This window comes from Aquila chrysaetos, chromosome 20 (assembly GCF_900496995.4).
Source record: "Aquila chrysaetos chrysaetos chromosome 20, bAquChr1.4, whole genome shotgun sequence".
In the NCBI taxonomy this organism is placed as follows: Eukaryota; Metazoa; Chordata; class Aves; order Accipitriformes; family Accipitridae; genus Aquila; species Aquila chrysaetos.
Window position 1 is genome coordinate 3,385,568 of NC_044023.1, and position 11,388 is coordinate 3,396,955.

The 11,388-nt window shown below is 44.1% G+C and overlaps 1 protein-coding gene across 1 annotated transcript in view; it reads right to left on the reverse strand.

Annotated features, from left to right (window-relative positions):
- SLC6A1 (solute carrier family 6 member 1) overlaps positions 1–831 on the reverse strand; it is a 63,098-nt gene extending 62,267 nt beyond the window's left edge. The window contains exon 1 of the mRNA XM_029996102.1: positions 668–831. The gene's annotated coding sequence lies outside the window, so the exon portion shown is untranslated. The remainder of the gene's footprint in view (positions 1–667) is intronic.
- Positions 832–11,388: the final 10,557 nt, after the last annotated feature.

An 11,388-nucleotide genomic window follows, 5' to 3' on the forward strand; every position in this document is an offset into this window, starting at 1 on the left:
TCCACCTTCTGGAAATAACTTTTATTAGGATGAGGCTGTTTAAGATTTCCATTGAACCGAGAGCTCGGCGCTCCCCCGGAGAGCCGAGGAATGCCCAGCAGGTCACGCAGACCTCCGCTCTCCCTTCTTCGTTTCCAGCGACAGCCGTGCCTTTACAAACGCACGCACGGGCGGACGAAGGCTGAACGGCTCTCGGCAGCGACTGCCCGTGCGTTTGAAAGAAACCAAGTGTCACCGCCGCCCTCCTCGGCACCCGGAGCCGCCACCGGCGCGACGGCAACAGGCGACCGCCGGCGGCCGTTTCCCGGGCGATTTACCTCAGCGGCTCCCGCCGGCGATTTACCTCAGCGGCTCCCGCGGCCGCCCCCAGCCCCTCCGCGGGGCCCTCTCCCCCTCTCCCCGCGGGGCTCCGCCGCCCTCCCAGGAGACGCGGCCGGCGCCGCCTCAGCCTCCTTCCCCCGAGGGCGGTCGCGTCCCCCCGCGACCGCGTCCCGCCCGGCCGGCAGCAGCCCGCCCAAGGGCGCGGGGCACCGCCGTGTCGCCCCGCGGGGCGGGAGAGCGCCGCCCGCCTCGCCTCGCCTCGCCTCGCCTCACCTCAGGGTGCCGCGGCGGCCGCGAACCGAGCACGGGGAAGGACTGAAGTTTGCGTTCAAACGCGGACACCTACCTGCCGCCGCGGCGGAGGAGGAGGAGGAAGAAGAAGAGTTGCCGCTGCCAATCGGCCCGAGCCACCGGCGCTGCCCTCCCCGAGCGATAGTAATGTTCATTTAAAGCTCGGCGCCCGCCGCTCCGCCGCGCCCTCCCCACGCAGCAGCGGCCGCGCAGCAGCGGGGCCGGCCGCGCGCCGCCCCGCCCCGCCCCCAGCCCGCCCCTGAGGAGAGGGACCGGCGGTCGGGCCCACGGGCGGCGGCGGCCGGCCCCGGCCCCGGCCCCGGCCCCGGCCCCGGCCCTCGGTCCCCGCGGCTCTCCTCTCAGGCCTGACCCGCCTCCGCCCGGCCGCAGGCTGAGATCCCATCGCTCTGCGTGGAGGCGACGCCTCTCACCAACGCGCTCGTTCCCCCCTCGTCCGTCTCCGGGCAGGCTGCACAACCCTGTCAGGCAGACCCGTGCCGGAGATCGGTTCCCCCTGAGCAGTTTGGCGATTGCGGGTTTCCCCTCGGCCTGAGTTAACAAAAGTTGAACAAAGAAGTTAAGAACGGCAAGTCTGGGGAGCTGCTAGAAAAACTAGCAGTTTTTCTGACCGGGTTTGAGTGGTGTGTGTTTCCAAGTGGAGAGGTATTTCAAACACGAAAGCTTAGAACTGCGTTTTCAAAGTGCTGAAATGTAGACATGTTTCCAAACTGCCTCAAAAATGCCTAAGTGTAGGGAAAGAATTGGTCAGAATTGCCCCTTTCCTGGGATCCTTTTCAGTTGGAGGTTTTCTCGGTGTGAGATTTCCAGTCAGAAACCCCTGGCCGTCTCTCTCTGAGGGCACGCTCCCCAGCAGGGCCAAGAGTGGGGTGAGCCCACCACAGCGGTGGCACCTTGGAGCAGCACTGCCTTGTCCAGGGATCGCTGAGCAGATGCTCTCCCGTGTCCCACAGTGTTCCACCAAGGACAGGCGCATCCCAGACATCCAATGAACGTTAACAGCTAGAAGAAGAAAACATTGGCTCCTTTGACTTCCCAGGTGACTCTCTGAAATGAGTGGATGGCAGTGACAACTGGCCAGAGGACTGAACTAAAAGAACACCTTCTAGAGAGGTTTTCAAGGTAAGCTGGTTTCTTTTGCAGCAGGATTAAAGTAGCCATCGGCATAGTTGAAGAGTCAGCCCTGTGTCTTTTCTATATATTTCACTGCATTAAAGCACAGCGTCTGTTGTGTAGAAGATGAAGTAACATTCACAATGTCTGCTAGCGTCTGTTGTCTTATGATACACAAAATTGGTAACAAAACCAGCAGTGTACATTGCACTGTCATACACTTGTCAAGTCAGGAAGACTTGTTCCCCTCTTCCTCCCAAGCAGGTCTGGAGGGGATTTTTGATTATCATTTACCTTGTCGGTGAATTATGAACCCATCCCAAATTTTTGTCTGTCTTCTTAATGTCTACATTGCTTTATGTGAATTTAAGGATGATGTGTGAGCTAACGTTTAACACATGATAATCATACAGCAATAGAAATATAAACACTGATGTTTATTACTAGGACTTGCAGATAGAGAGGATACATCTCATAGAATTGGCTAATTACCATTTTGAAACCCAGTTTATTGTGCAGTGTTTGCCAGATTGCTCAAAATCTTCAATGACTTGCTTATGACTTTTAATGTGGAAAATATGCTAGCAGAGTTTAACACTGTTGCCCATTAATTACAAGGAGTATTTATGCTGAGAATAATAATTGGATTGTCCTGTAATCCACCCTAATAATCAGGAATTTTCTTTGCCCATGTGGTTTGAAAAGGTAATAGCTAATGATATTCTAGCTAATTTATACAGTGTCAATGAAAAACTACTGCTCAGGGTTATAGATTTTGCTACTGATTAGCACTTGATTAGCCCTTGTCTTCATCATAGTCCCATTGTCCTTGTGCTTAGGCTAAGTATTGGTTCTGATTGACTTGGCTTTTTAAAAATATATGATGTATTCAGTTATTGAGACCTGTTCCCAGAGGAGTACTGACTATTCAGTTTGCTTGAGGCTGGATCTTAAAGAGGAGAGCTACCTTTCTCTGGGCATGGATGTGACATGAGTACAGAAGAGGCTACAGCCCTCCCCACTCCATTAGCATTGTCTGGTAAGACATCTGTGGGTGACCTGCCATGTTGTGGCCGTGTGACTGTCTAGGTTTCCTCTGCACTGGTTACAAGGCAGTGGGGTTGGCTGTCTTTTGCCTCCATGACAATTTGCGTTGGTAAGGTCAAAATCACCATCTGAAAAGTAGCTACATAAACTAGCCATCTGCAGCTGCAGGTAGAAGATTTTGTACCACTTCTCCTCACGTTTTTGAATGAGGTGCTTTAGCCGAGATGTGTTTCTTTCTACTGGAAAGCTCCAATTTTGCAGAGTAACTCGACATTAAGAGAATAAATTCTGTGGCAATTTCCGTTAATAGCCAACAGTGTGCAGAGCAAGCCCTAACACAGTGGTTCCCAAATTGTTGCTCATGAGCTGCTGGCCACTGCGTGTGATCTACATTTCAGCAGTGCACCTGTATTAAGACAGTAGATTTCAAATTCACCTCAATTCAGTTTGATCTGATTATGGTCCATGAGAGATTTGGAAAGTTAAAATTACCCTGCTGATCCAATATGCTTGGAAATTGGTGCTGTAGTATCACAGAGCCAAAATGCTAACCCATACTTCCTGCGTTCCTGCCTTCCCCAGCCTTCCTACCTACAGCTTTTTCCTGACTGCATCCCTTGAAAGGAAAAGTCTGTGATTTGTTTTGGAGGCAGTGCCATAATCTCTAACTATTTAAGCTTTAGCTGCTAGGAGAGCTGTGACAGGGTCCAGTGGAAAGTTCTACTTAAAATTGGATGTCATGCTACAGTTCATTGACTTGAAAAAGATCTGCTACTGTTCCATCACAACTCAGAGATTTGGGGGGCTGCAGTTATACTGACTTACAAGGCATGCAGATGTGTCCAAGCTAACTTTAAACTCAAAGCCATGAGAATACAGCATGGATTTCAGCACAGGTTGCACAAGCTTGTGGTGCTCTTGACACTTGTACTGCTCTTGGTACCTACACATAAAGATCTCTCTCTGTCTATTGAACTTAGTGAGTATCTGATTTTTAATGCTGTTATATGCTGCAGAATTCCTTACAAACATCTAAGGAAAGGAAGCTCCTGTTTAAAGAAGCTCCTGTGAGGGAGGAAAACTATGGTTTCCCCCGAGTTTCCCCCAGATTATTTATAAATGTGCTAGGCTTCGCCTGCTGTGTTGGCAAGTTGATGAGTCAGAAGCACATATCTAGGGGAATCTGTTGAATGTATGGTTCCTGGATGCACAGACCTGTCTCCCTAGGGGTGTGACTCTGTGCTGACTCCCCTGAAGGACATATTGGGTGAGCATGGGCTTGGCTGCATGTGCTAATGTAGGCATCTCTGGGAGAAAGAAGGGCGTAAGTCTGGAGAGTCCCACTCTCTAGTCAGTTCTGAGAAGAGACCCAAGATTTACATGTGGGACAAGCTTGCCAGCGGGAAACTGTCACTTCCAGGAATTTAGCATAACCTGGCTAATCTGGAGAGTCTAACAGTGTGCATTTGGCAACAAATGTTACTGAGGCACTGTTTTAGCAATCTAAGAAAGGTGATATTAGGGGTTTGAGGGCTGAAGCCCTAAACATGCTAGTTCAGTTGAGGAAACTGAAAACGAGCGTAAACTGGAAGCTGTTCTCTGCAGGCCTGAAGGAAGAAGGCAGTTGCACTGATAAGTACAGAACAACTCAGTACTTGTTTTGGCAGGTTTAAGAACTATTGCTGTCACTGTATTTGCACCACTTTTAATACTGCTAAACCTTACAAGCTACAGTGCTGTAATTTTAATGCTATTCTAGATGACACGATAAACAGACTGTTGCTCTGATCATTCTATTTGTCAACTGCTTAAACAATTCTAGAGTGTAATCTTTCCAAAAGGTAGCATTTATACTGCTGGTTTTTTTGCCAAAAGGAAAATACATCCCCATGGTCAGTGTTGGTTGTTTTGGGGGGGGTGGGGGTCTTTAATTTTTTTTTTTTTTTGATATTGCAGCTTTTGATAGTTAGATATCAGATAGGAACTAACTCTCAGCAAATAAAGATCGTGCACCGAGTGATGTACCGTATTCAAGCACCATATCCTGCAGTAGCCTTTGTTGCCAATAATTTGCTAAATTGTTGAGGCTTGTGGTCATTACCCTTTTGGTTTTAAGTCGTCAGATCTCAAAAGCTTAGCAAGGTTATGGCTAGCCAGGACTTGGATAAGAAATGTAATCACACAAGTGCTGCACAGTGTGACATTACTTAGTGAGCAGAAGGGTGCTTCTATGGAGTGTTGGAAATGGATCAGCTGAATCTTAAGGTTCTGGCTAGCATTTTTGATGCAAGATCCCATAGCGTTCTCTCTGTACTAGCTAACATAAGACTAACTCAATTTCCCTCACCCAGTTCCTATCTGAGTAATAACTGCTAAGTATTCCCCAGTGTTTCAGTTGACTTTTTCAGAGAGTCTTTGCTTCTTGCCCTTTCTCATTGCACGGAGCAGTGTGTTCTGATGGCCAGGTGCTATGTTCCTTCTTGGAAGTGGCTGCATTGCAGAGGTTAAAGGACATCCACCCTCATTTGAACTCGATTGCATGAGTATAATTAAGTACAGCATTTGGCCAACTTTTTAGCAAGAGCTTGTGGAGCCTTTGGGATGAAATATGCTATTATGATTATAATTTGCTATTAATTATCTGTTGATTAAAACCGGCAGGAATGTGTGTCACTACTAAGGCTACCCATATCTCCCTTTTCACAGAGTCAAACAGCAATGAAAACTTTATATTGCTTTGGCAAACTTGGTTTTGATTTGGAAGTTTTTAGCTGTTACAATTTGACTTGTGCTCCTTATGCCTTATCTTACTGAAGCATGAAGTAGAGAAGCTGGGAATATAAAAGGTCTTGCTGCCATTTTTTCGTAAGTTGCTGTCAAAGCTGCAATGCATTTCTGACCTGCTGGGGCAATTAATAGTCACTGTCTGTTTGAAGGATCCTCAAGCACAAACGACAATACTGAGACTGATCAGCATCACCTCAACTGTTAAGGTGACAGTAAGGGATACAGCAACCAGAGGTAACAAAGGAGAGTACTTAGCTATTTTTTAAAGTTGGCTGGCCAAATTTGCCCAGGCAGTGCTGTGGAAATTGCTGTCTTGAAGTATCTCCACCAACAGCAACCTCTGTGTTGTGGGTGTTGGCTTTGGGACGACCGAAGGCAGCTTCTGCAGGCTTAGGCAGTTTGGAGCCTGATCCAAAGTAGCCTGAACTCAGCGGGAAAAAGTTTCTCATTGACTTTGACAATGGTCTTTGGAGCAGGTCCCTGATAATAATTGCATTGGAGCCTAGCCATGGTGATTGCTATTAGAGCTAGGGTTTGGCCTTGACAGATGATGATAAATAATCTAATGATTATTATAGCACTTATTTTTGCATTTCTATAGCATTAAAAGGCATTCATAATGTTTCGTTATATTTTTACATCTCAAAGAAAGAAAGTTGGCTTGAATTGTGTTTTAAAAAATAGCTTACATCTGTCTTGGCTCTCAAGAGCAGTTATTGGACTTTGATAACATCTGGAAGGGAAAGAAAACTATTGCGTACAAGGACAGATACTAAGTATAGCAGGGACAAAAGATTTGAGCCTCTCATCACAGCATTCAACTGAAGGAGAAAAGAGACTATAGAGGGGCGTTGTATGGCTGAGGAAGTAGCAAAAGCCAGTTTCATCAGGGACAATAGCTGTGAAGGTGGTGGCAGTGCCAACATTTCCTGTTATCCAAAAAAGTTTTCAAAATTTCCTTCTTCAACACACTGTGCTTCAAACCATCAGGGATTCTAGCATTAAGACTGGTCTTTACAGTTTACTGATGCTAGCTAAAGAGATTATATTTAAAATGCAATGAACATTATTTTCATACTGCAAACCATGTCAAATTAAGCTGGGACTAGCCATGTTTTTTTTCTTCCTACCAGAACAGTGTGTTGGGTGCTTTTCTGGAAAGAGCAGCACCTTGCTGTCTAGGAAGACATCTTCTCACACAGAAAAACATTATCTCACGTAGCCTTGTTATATGGCAATATTTTCACATGGCCCCAGTACCACTGTGCTGCCTGCAACAACACAAATCCTGAAGAGAGAAGCTAGTTCACAGACTGTATGGACGGAGCACAGGGTGAACTCACTCCTGTATGTCATGCAAAGAAGAAAGAAGTTCCTTATAGGGTTTTTTCAACTTTAAACGGCTTCTGAAGTTATCAGTGAGTAGCACAAAGGAATTAGTGAGACCATATACCATTCTTCTCTGTAGAGGCACACAAAACACATTGCTTGAAATACATAGTTTTCTGATTGCAGAGCACTTGTACCAGGAACTGGGCTTGTGCATACCATTCTAGTCTATAGCAAATAATATTTTTTCTCTTTTTCAAAAAATCTTTCAGAATTGTTTCAGATTTTGAGAACTTGAGAAATCCAAAGGACTTTGTACTCAATTCATTGATCATTGCACTCTTTGGGGCTTACTGGATCTTGCCTGTGGGAAATGTGCTTAGAAATGCACTAAGTCAGTTGAGTGAGTTCTTTTATACCACTTAATTGAACTTCATCAGCGTGTTTCTCCTGTTTGTGCAGTGGGTATCTTGCTGCATTGAGGCAGTATGACTTGCTTAGCAGAATCTTAGGCTTTGTATATGTATATTGCTTAGTGTGAATGAGGTTTGGTTTCTTGCTCATAAAGCGGAGAATTAAACCCTGGAAGGATGACTGTATAAACACAAGATCCATCCTTCACACGCTCTTAAATAGGTGTAAAGGGGGCAAGTAGCAACATTATACTTTCCTCTGAGAGGAAGGATTCTTCCCTATGAGAGGAAAGTAAACCTCTTCTCATTCTTGTAACACTTCTATATATCCAAGCCCTCAGTTTATAGTGTACCCTGAAGATGAAGGTAGTATTTGTCCAATGCATGACTATTACCTGACAAATCTGCCTCCAGATTTCACACCTCAAGAAGTTAGACATCACTACAGAAAAGAAATCAAGTTGTTCTCTCAATGCATCATCTTTTTTTTTTTTTTTTTTTTAACATACAGTAAGGCAGGTGATGCAAAAGCTTATAATGTTTGAGGGTAAATATAAGAGTTTCTGTTTCAAGCTAGTTTGCTGAAAGAAGGGGAGTATCCCTGAGTACATATCTATGCATAGGTCCTGATTTTCTGAGCCAAGGGGATTTTCTAGGAACTAAATTCAAGGGACTATGGCACTATTTGATGGAGCTGTGTGAATAAGAGAAGCAAGAAGGAACATTTCTGTTACCAGCTCAGAGGAGACATTCTATAAAGTGCAAGATAGCTGAAAGCAGAACAAGAAATGGAGTCTCTGTTGAGTTCTGTGTTATTCAGCAAAACAAAACTTCGATCTTTCTCTAGAAAGAAAGACTGCTTCAAGGTAATGTCATCCCCCACTTGTCTTCTAACAAGCTACCAACTTAACATAATCACTCCTATCAGAAGGTTTTAAACAGAACTTTGGAAAGGAAGTCCTCAAATCTGTGAAAGGGCCATCTTTTTTTCACCAGAGAACACATATGCTGTGCTGTGTGAATTTGTTGAGGTGAAGAACTGAGTAACATTCAAAGCAATACTAGACATTCATATGAATGATAAAAATATTCACAGTTAAAAAACAAACATACAAATATATCTTTTGAAAGAGATTAAAAACTGTCAGTGATTTAATTCAGGCTTTAAATTTGAATTATCAGGACAAAATCTTCCACAGTGGAAGTTCTGCCATCTTCTTCTGGTAATTGGGTATACTATTTCTGGAGTTAGGATACCCTCATCCATGTGTCAGGCATTAACATCAGTTAAAAAATTACAAATATTAAAATCTTAACTGTGGTTTTAATATGCAGAGCCATTTAATGGACTTAGTGCCATTTTAGGAGCCTACCAGCATTTTGCACTTTCTTCTGGCACTGTCACTATATTCAGTGGTGTGTTTGTAATGCCTGTTCAGTATAGTTAGACAAATTAATTCTAGCTCAATAGTGCAGTATTTTCAATATTTTGATGCTTCTTTTTATTACTCTAGTGTGCTTTTTCTTCCAGTAGGATGTTCAAATAACTTTTAAAGTCACCTGAAGAATCCTGATTCTCAGCAGCCACCTGTTTCAATGGTACTGTGCTTTGCAGTTTGACAGTGTGTCCCTTTAAATTACCTATATGGTTTTGTTTTTGTCTCTGAATCAATTTGGCTCTTTCCTCAGTCTTCATACCTAAGGCAATAAGCATCAAAAGGCAATGAGGACCAGTTCACTAGGAGCAATACCAGCCTGTGGCTACTACAGTGCTAGAAACAGTGCCATGGGAGGGGCTGTAGTTCAGATAAAGCAAAACCAGAGAGCCTGGCTGCTGTGGTGCAAGTATTTTTTGTTGTTCCTTTCATAAGAGCAAGAACTTTAAGCTGTGGTGTTCTGGCCATATTCCAGCCTGGGTAATTACATTCTGCCTGCCCTGTGTTCTCCTTGCAGCTGTAATTGTTCTTCATTTCTTACTGTACTGGTTTTGGCTGAGATAGAGTTAATTTTCTTCATGGTACCTGGTATGGTGCTGTTTTTTGGATTTGAGACCAAAACAGTTTTGATAACATAGGGGTGTTTTAGTTATTGCTGAACAGCACTTACACAGCATCAAGGCCTTTTCTTTTTCTCACACCTCCTGTTTCTTACCTTGCTAGTGAGTAGGCTGAGGGTGCAGAAGAAGTTGGGAGGGGACACAGCTTGGACAGCCGACCCCAACTGACCAAAGGGATATTCCATACCATATGACATCATGCTCAGGAATAAAAGCTGGAGGAAAGGAGGAAGAGGGGTGGAAGACATTTGGGGTTATGGCATTTGTCTTCCCAAGTAACTGTTATGCATGATGAAGCCCTGCTTTCCTGGAAGTGGCTAAACATCTGCCTACCAATAGCATATAGTGAATGACTTCCTTATTTTGATTGTGCGCCCAACTGTTGCTTTACCTATGAAACTGTCTTTATCTTGAGTCATGAATTTTCTCACTTTAGATTGGTAAGCTCCATTGATCCCAGTTTGCAGGGTGGGAATACCCCAGGAAAAGTCATAATTCTGAATAAGTGAGGACTGTATGTATTCCACTGTCACTTACGAAGTTTCTGCTTGACTTGTAGTAAATATTAGCTACAGGGGGGTTGTGGGGTTTTTTTCTCTCACATATGTGTGATCTCTGTATAAGGAAGTCCCATCAAGCAGGACTACAGAAAGCACAATAGAGGTAAGTGCAGATTCTGCCACTTCATGAGCTTACGAGAACAGCTGTCCAGTTAACATGACTTTGAATTTGAGGTTCGATTTATGTGAGAAAAATCTACAAGGGAGGAAGTGAACTTCAGCAGCTGGAAATGTATTTTGATTACACTCTGATTAATTTCCTGGGGAGAGGGTGAGACACTATCATTTTGCAAAAATGTGCTAAAGTACTTTTTGTCCTCTTCTGAAGTTTTCAAAGCTGTATCCTTGCAAAGACATTGAAGTCCTCCATAATGAATTTTCAGTTTCAGTTTATTTTGGGACCTAACTCTAACCCCAAATGTGATATTTGTAGCCCACCAACAAAACATATTATGAACAGACTGACTGTTCTACTGATGTTCTTTTCAATTGGTCATGTGTGCCTGATAAATGGGAGAGCCCTTGCAAAAGCAGTTCTAAAATCAATTTTAGCTGGCGGAACAGGAGGGAAAGGGGAAAAGCAATTAAGCACCTACAAGGGAATTGATTTTCACTGGGAGAATAAGCAGGTATTATGTATTCCTGTTTTGACTTGGGTTCTACTGATGGTGATTGTATGGTCCTATTAGCACAGTGCCTCACATTTTGCTGGTTTATTAACATCTATATAAAGTTATTAATAAAGAATTTCATATGTTGAAAAAACCCCAAACAAAACAAACACCATAGTGCACACATATCCCAGTAAGAGTTAATGTTAAAAGCACGTTGGAAGCCAGCACTGTTTTTCTCTGTGTGCTAAGAAAATCAATTTTTAAAAGTCTCTTCAATCCTTACCCTATAATTACCCGGTCACCACACTCTCCAGTCCTGTAGCAGTGGCTGGAAAAGCAGCAGCAGCAATTTGGAAAAGGAAATCTCTCTTCCCGCTGCCACTTTGTCATCCTAACTCAAGAACGAGCTAGTGGTATAAAAAAGGAAGCAAGTGTCTAGTACAGATGTGTGAGTAATTCTTCCAAAGTGGCACCAGTATCTTACTCTAGGGCAAGAGTACTTTTGAATGAAATTTGCAGACAAAAATGTGTGGGTCTGCGCCTGTGCAGACTTTGTGGAACATGGACTGTCTGTCTGTCTGACAGCTATGCAGCTGGCTTACACATGCACAGTAACTCTGTCCAATGCTTCTGGAAATCAGTTGTTTTGCATGGGCACGTAGCAACAGTGCAGTGCAATTCTGACACACATAGCCAGCGCTAGGAAACAGACTATGCCCACATGGATCACTGCATACCCTCTAGATGTGTGAGGAGCTCAGAGTGAAGGGAACTCTATCAACTTTCTCCAATAACTCAGAAATCTCATTCAAAAAGGGAGAGTTCTCAAATACCAGCCA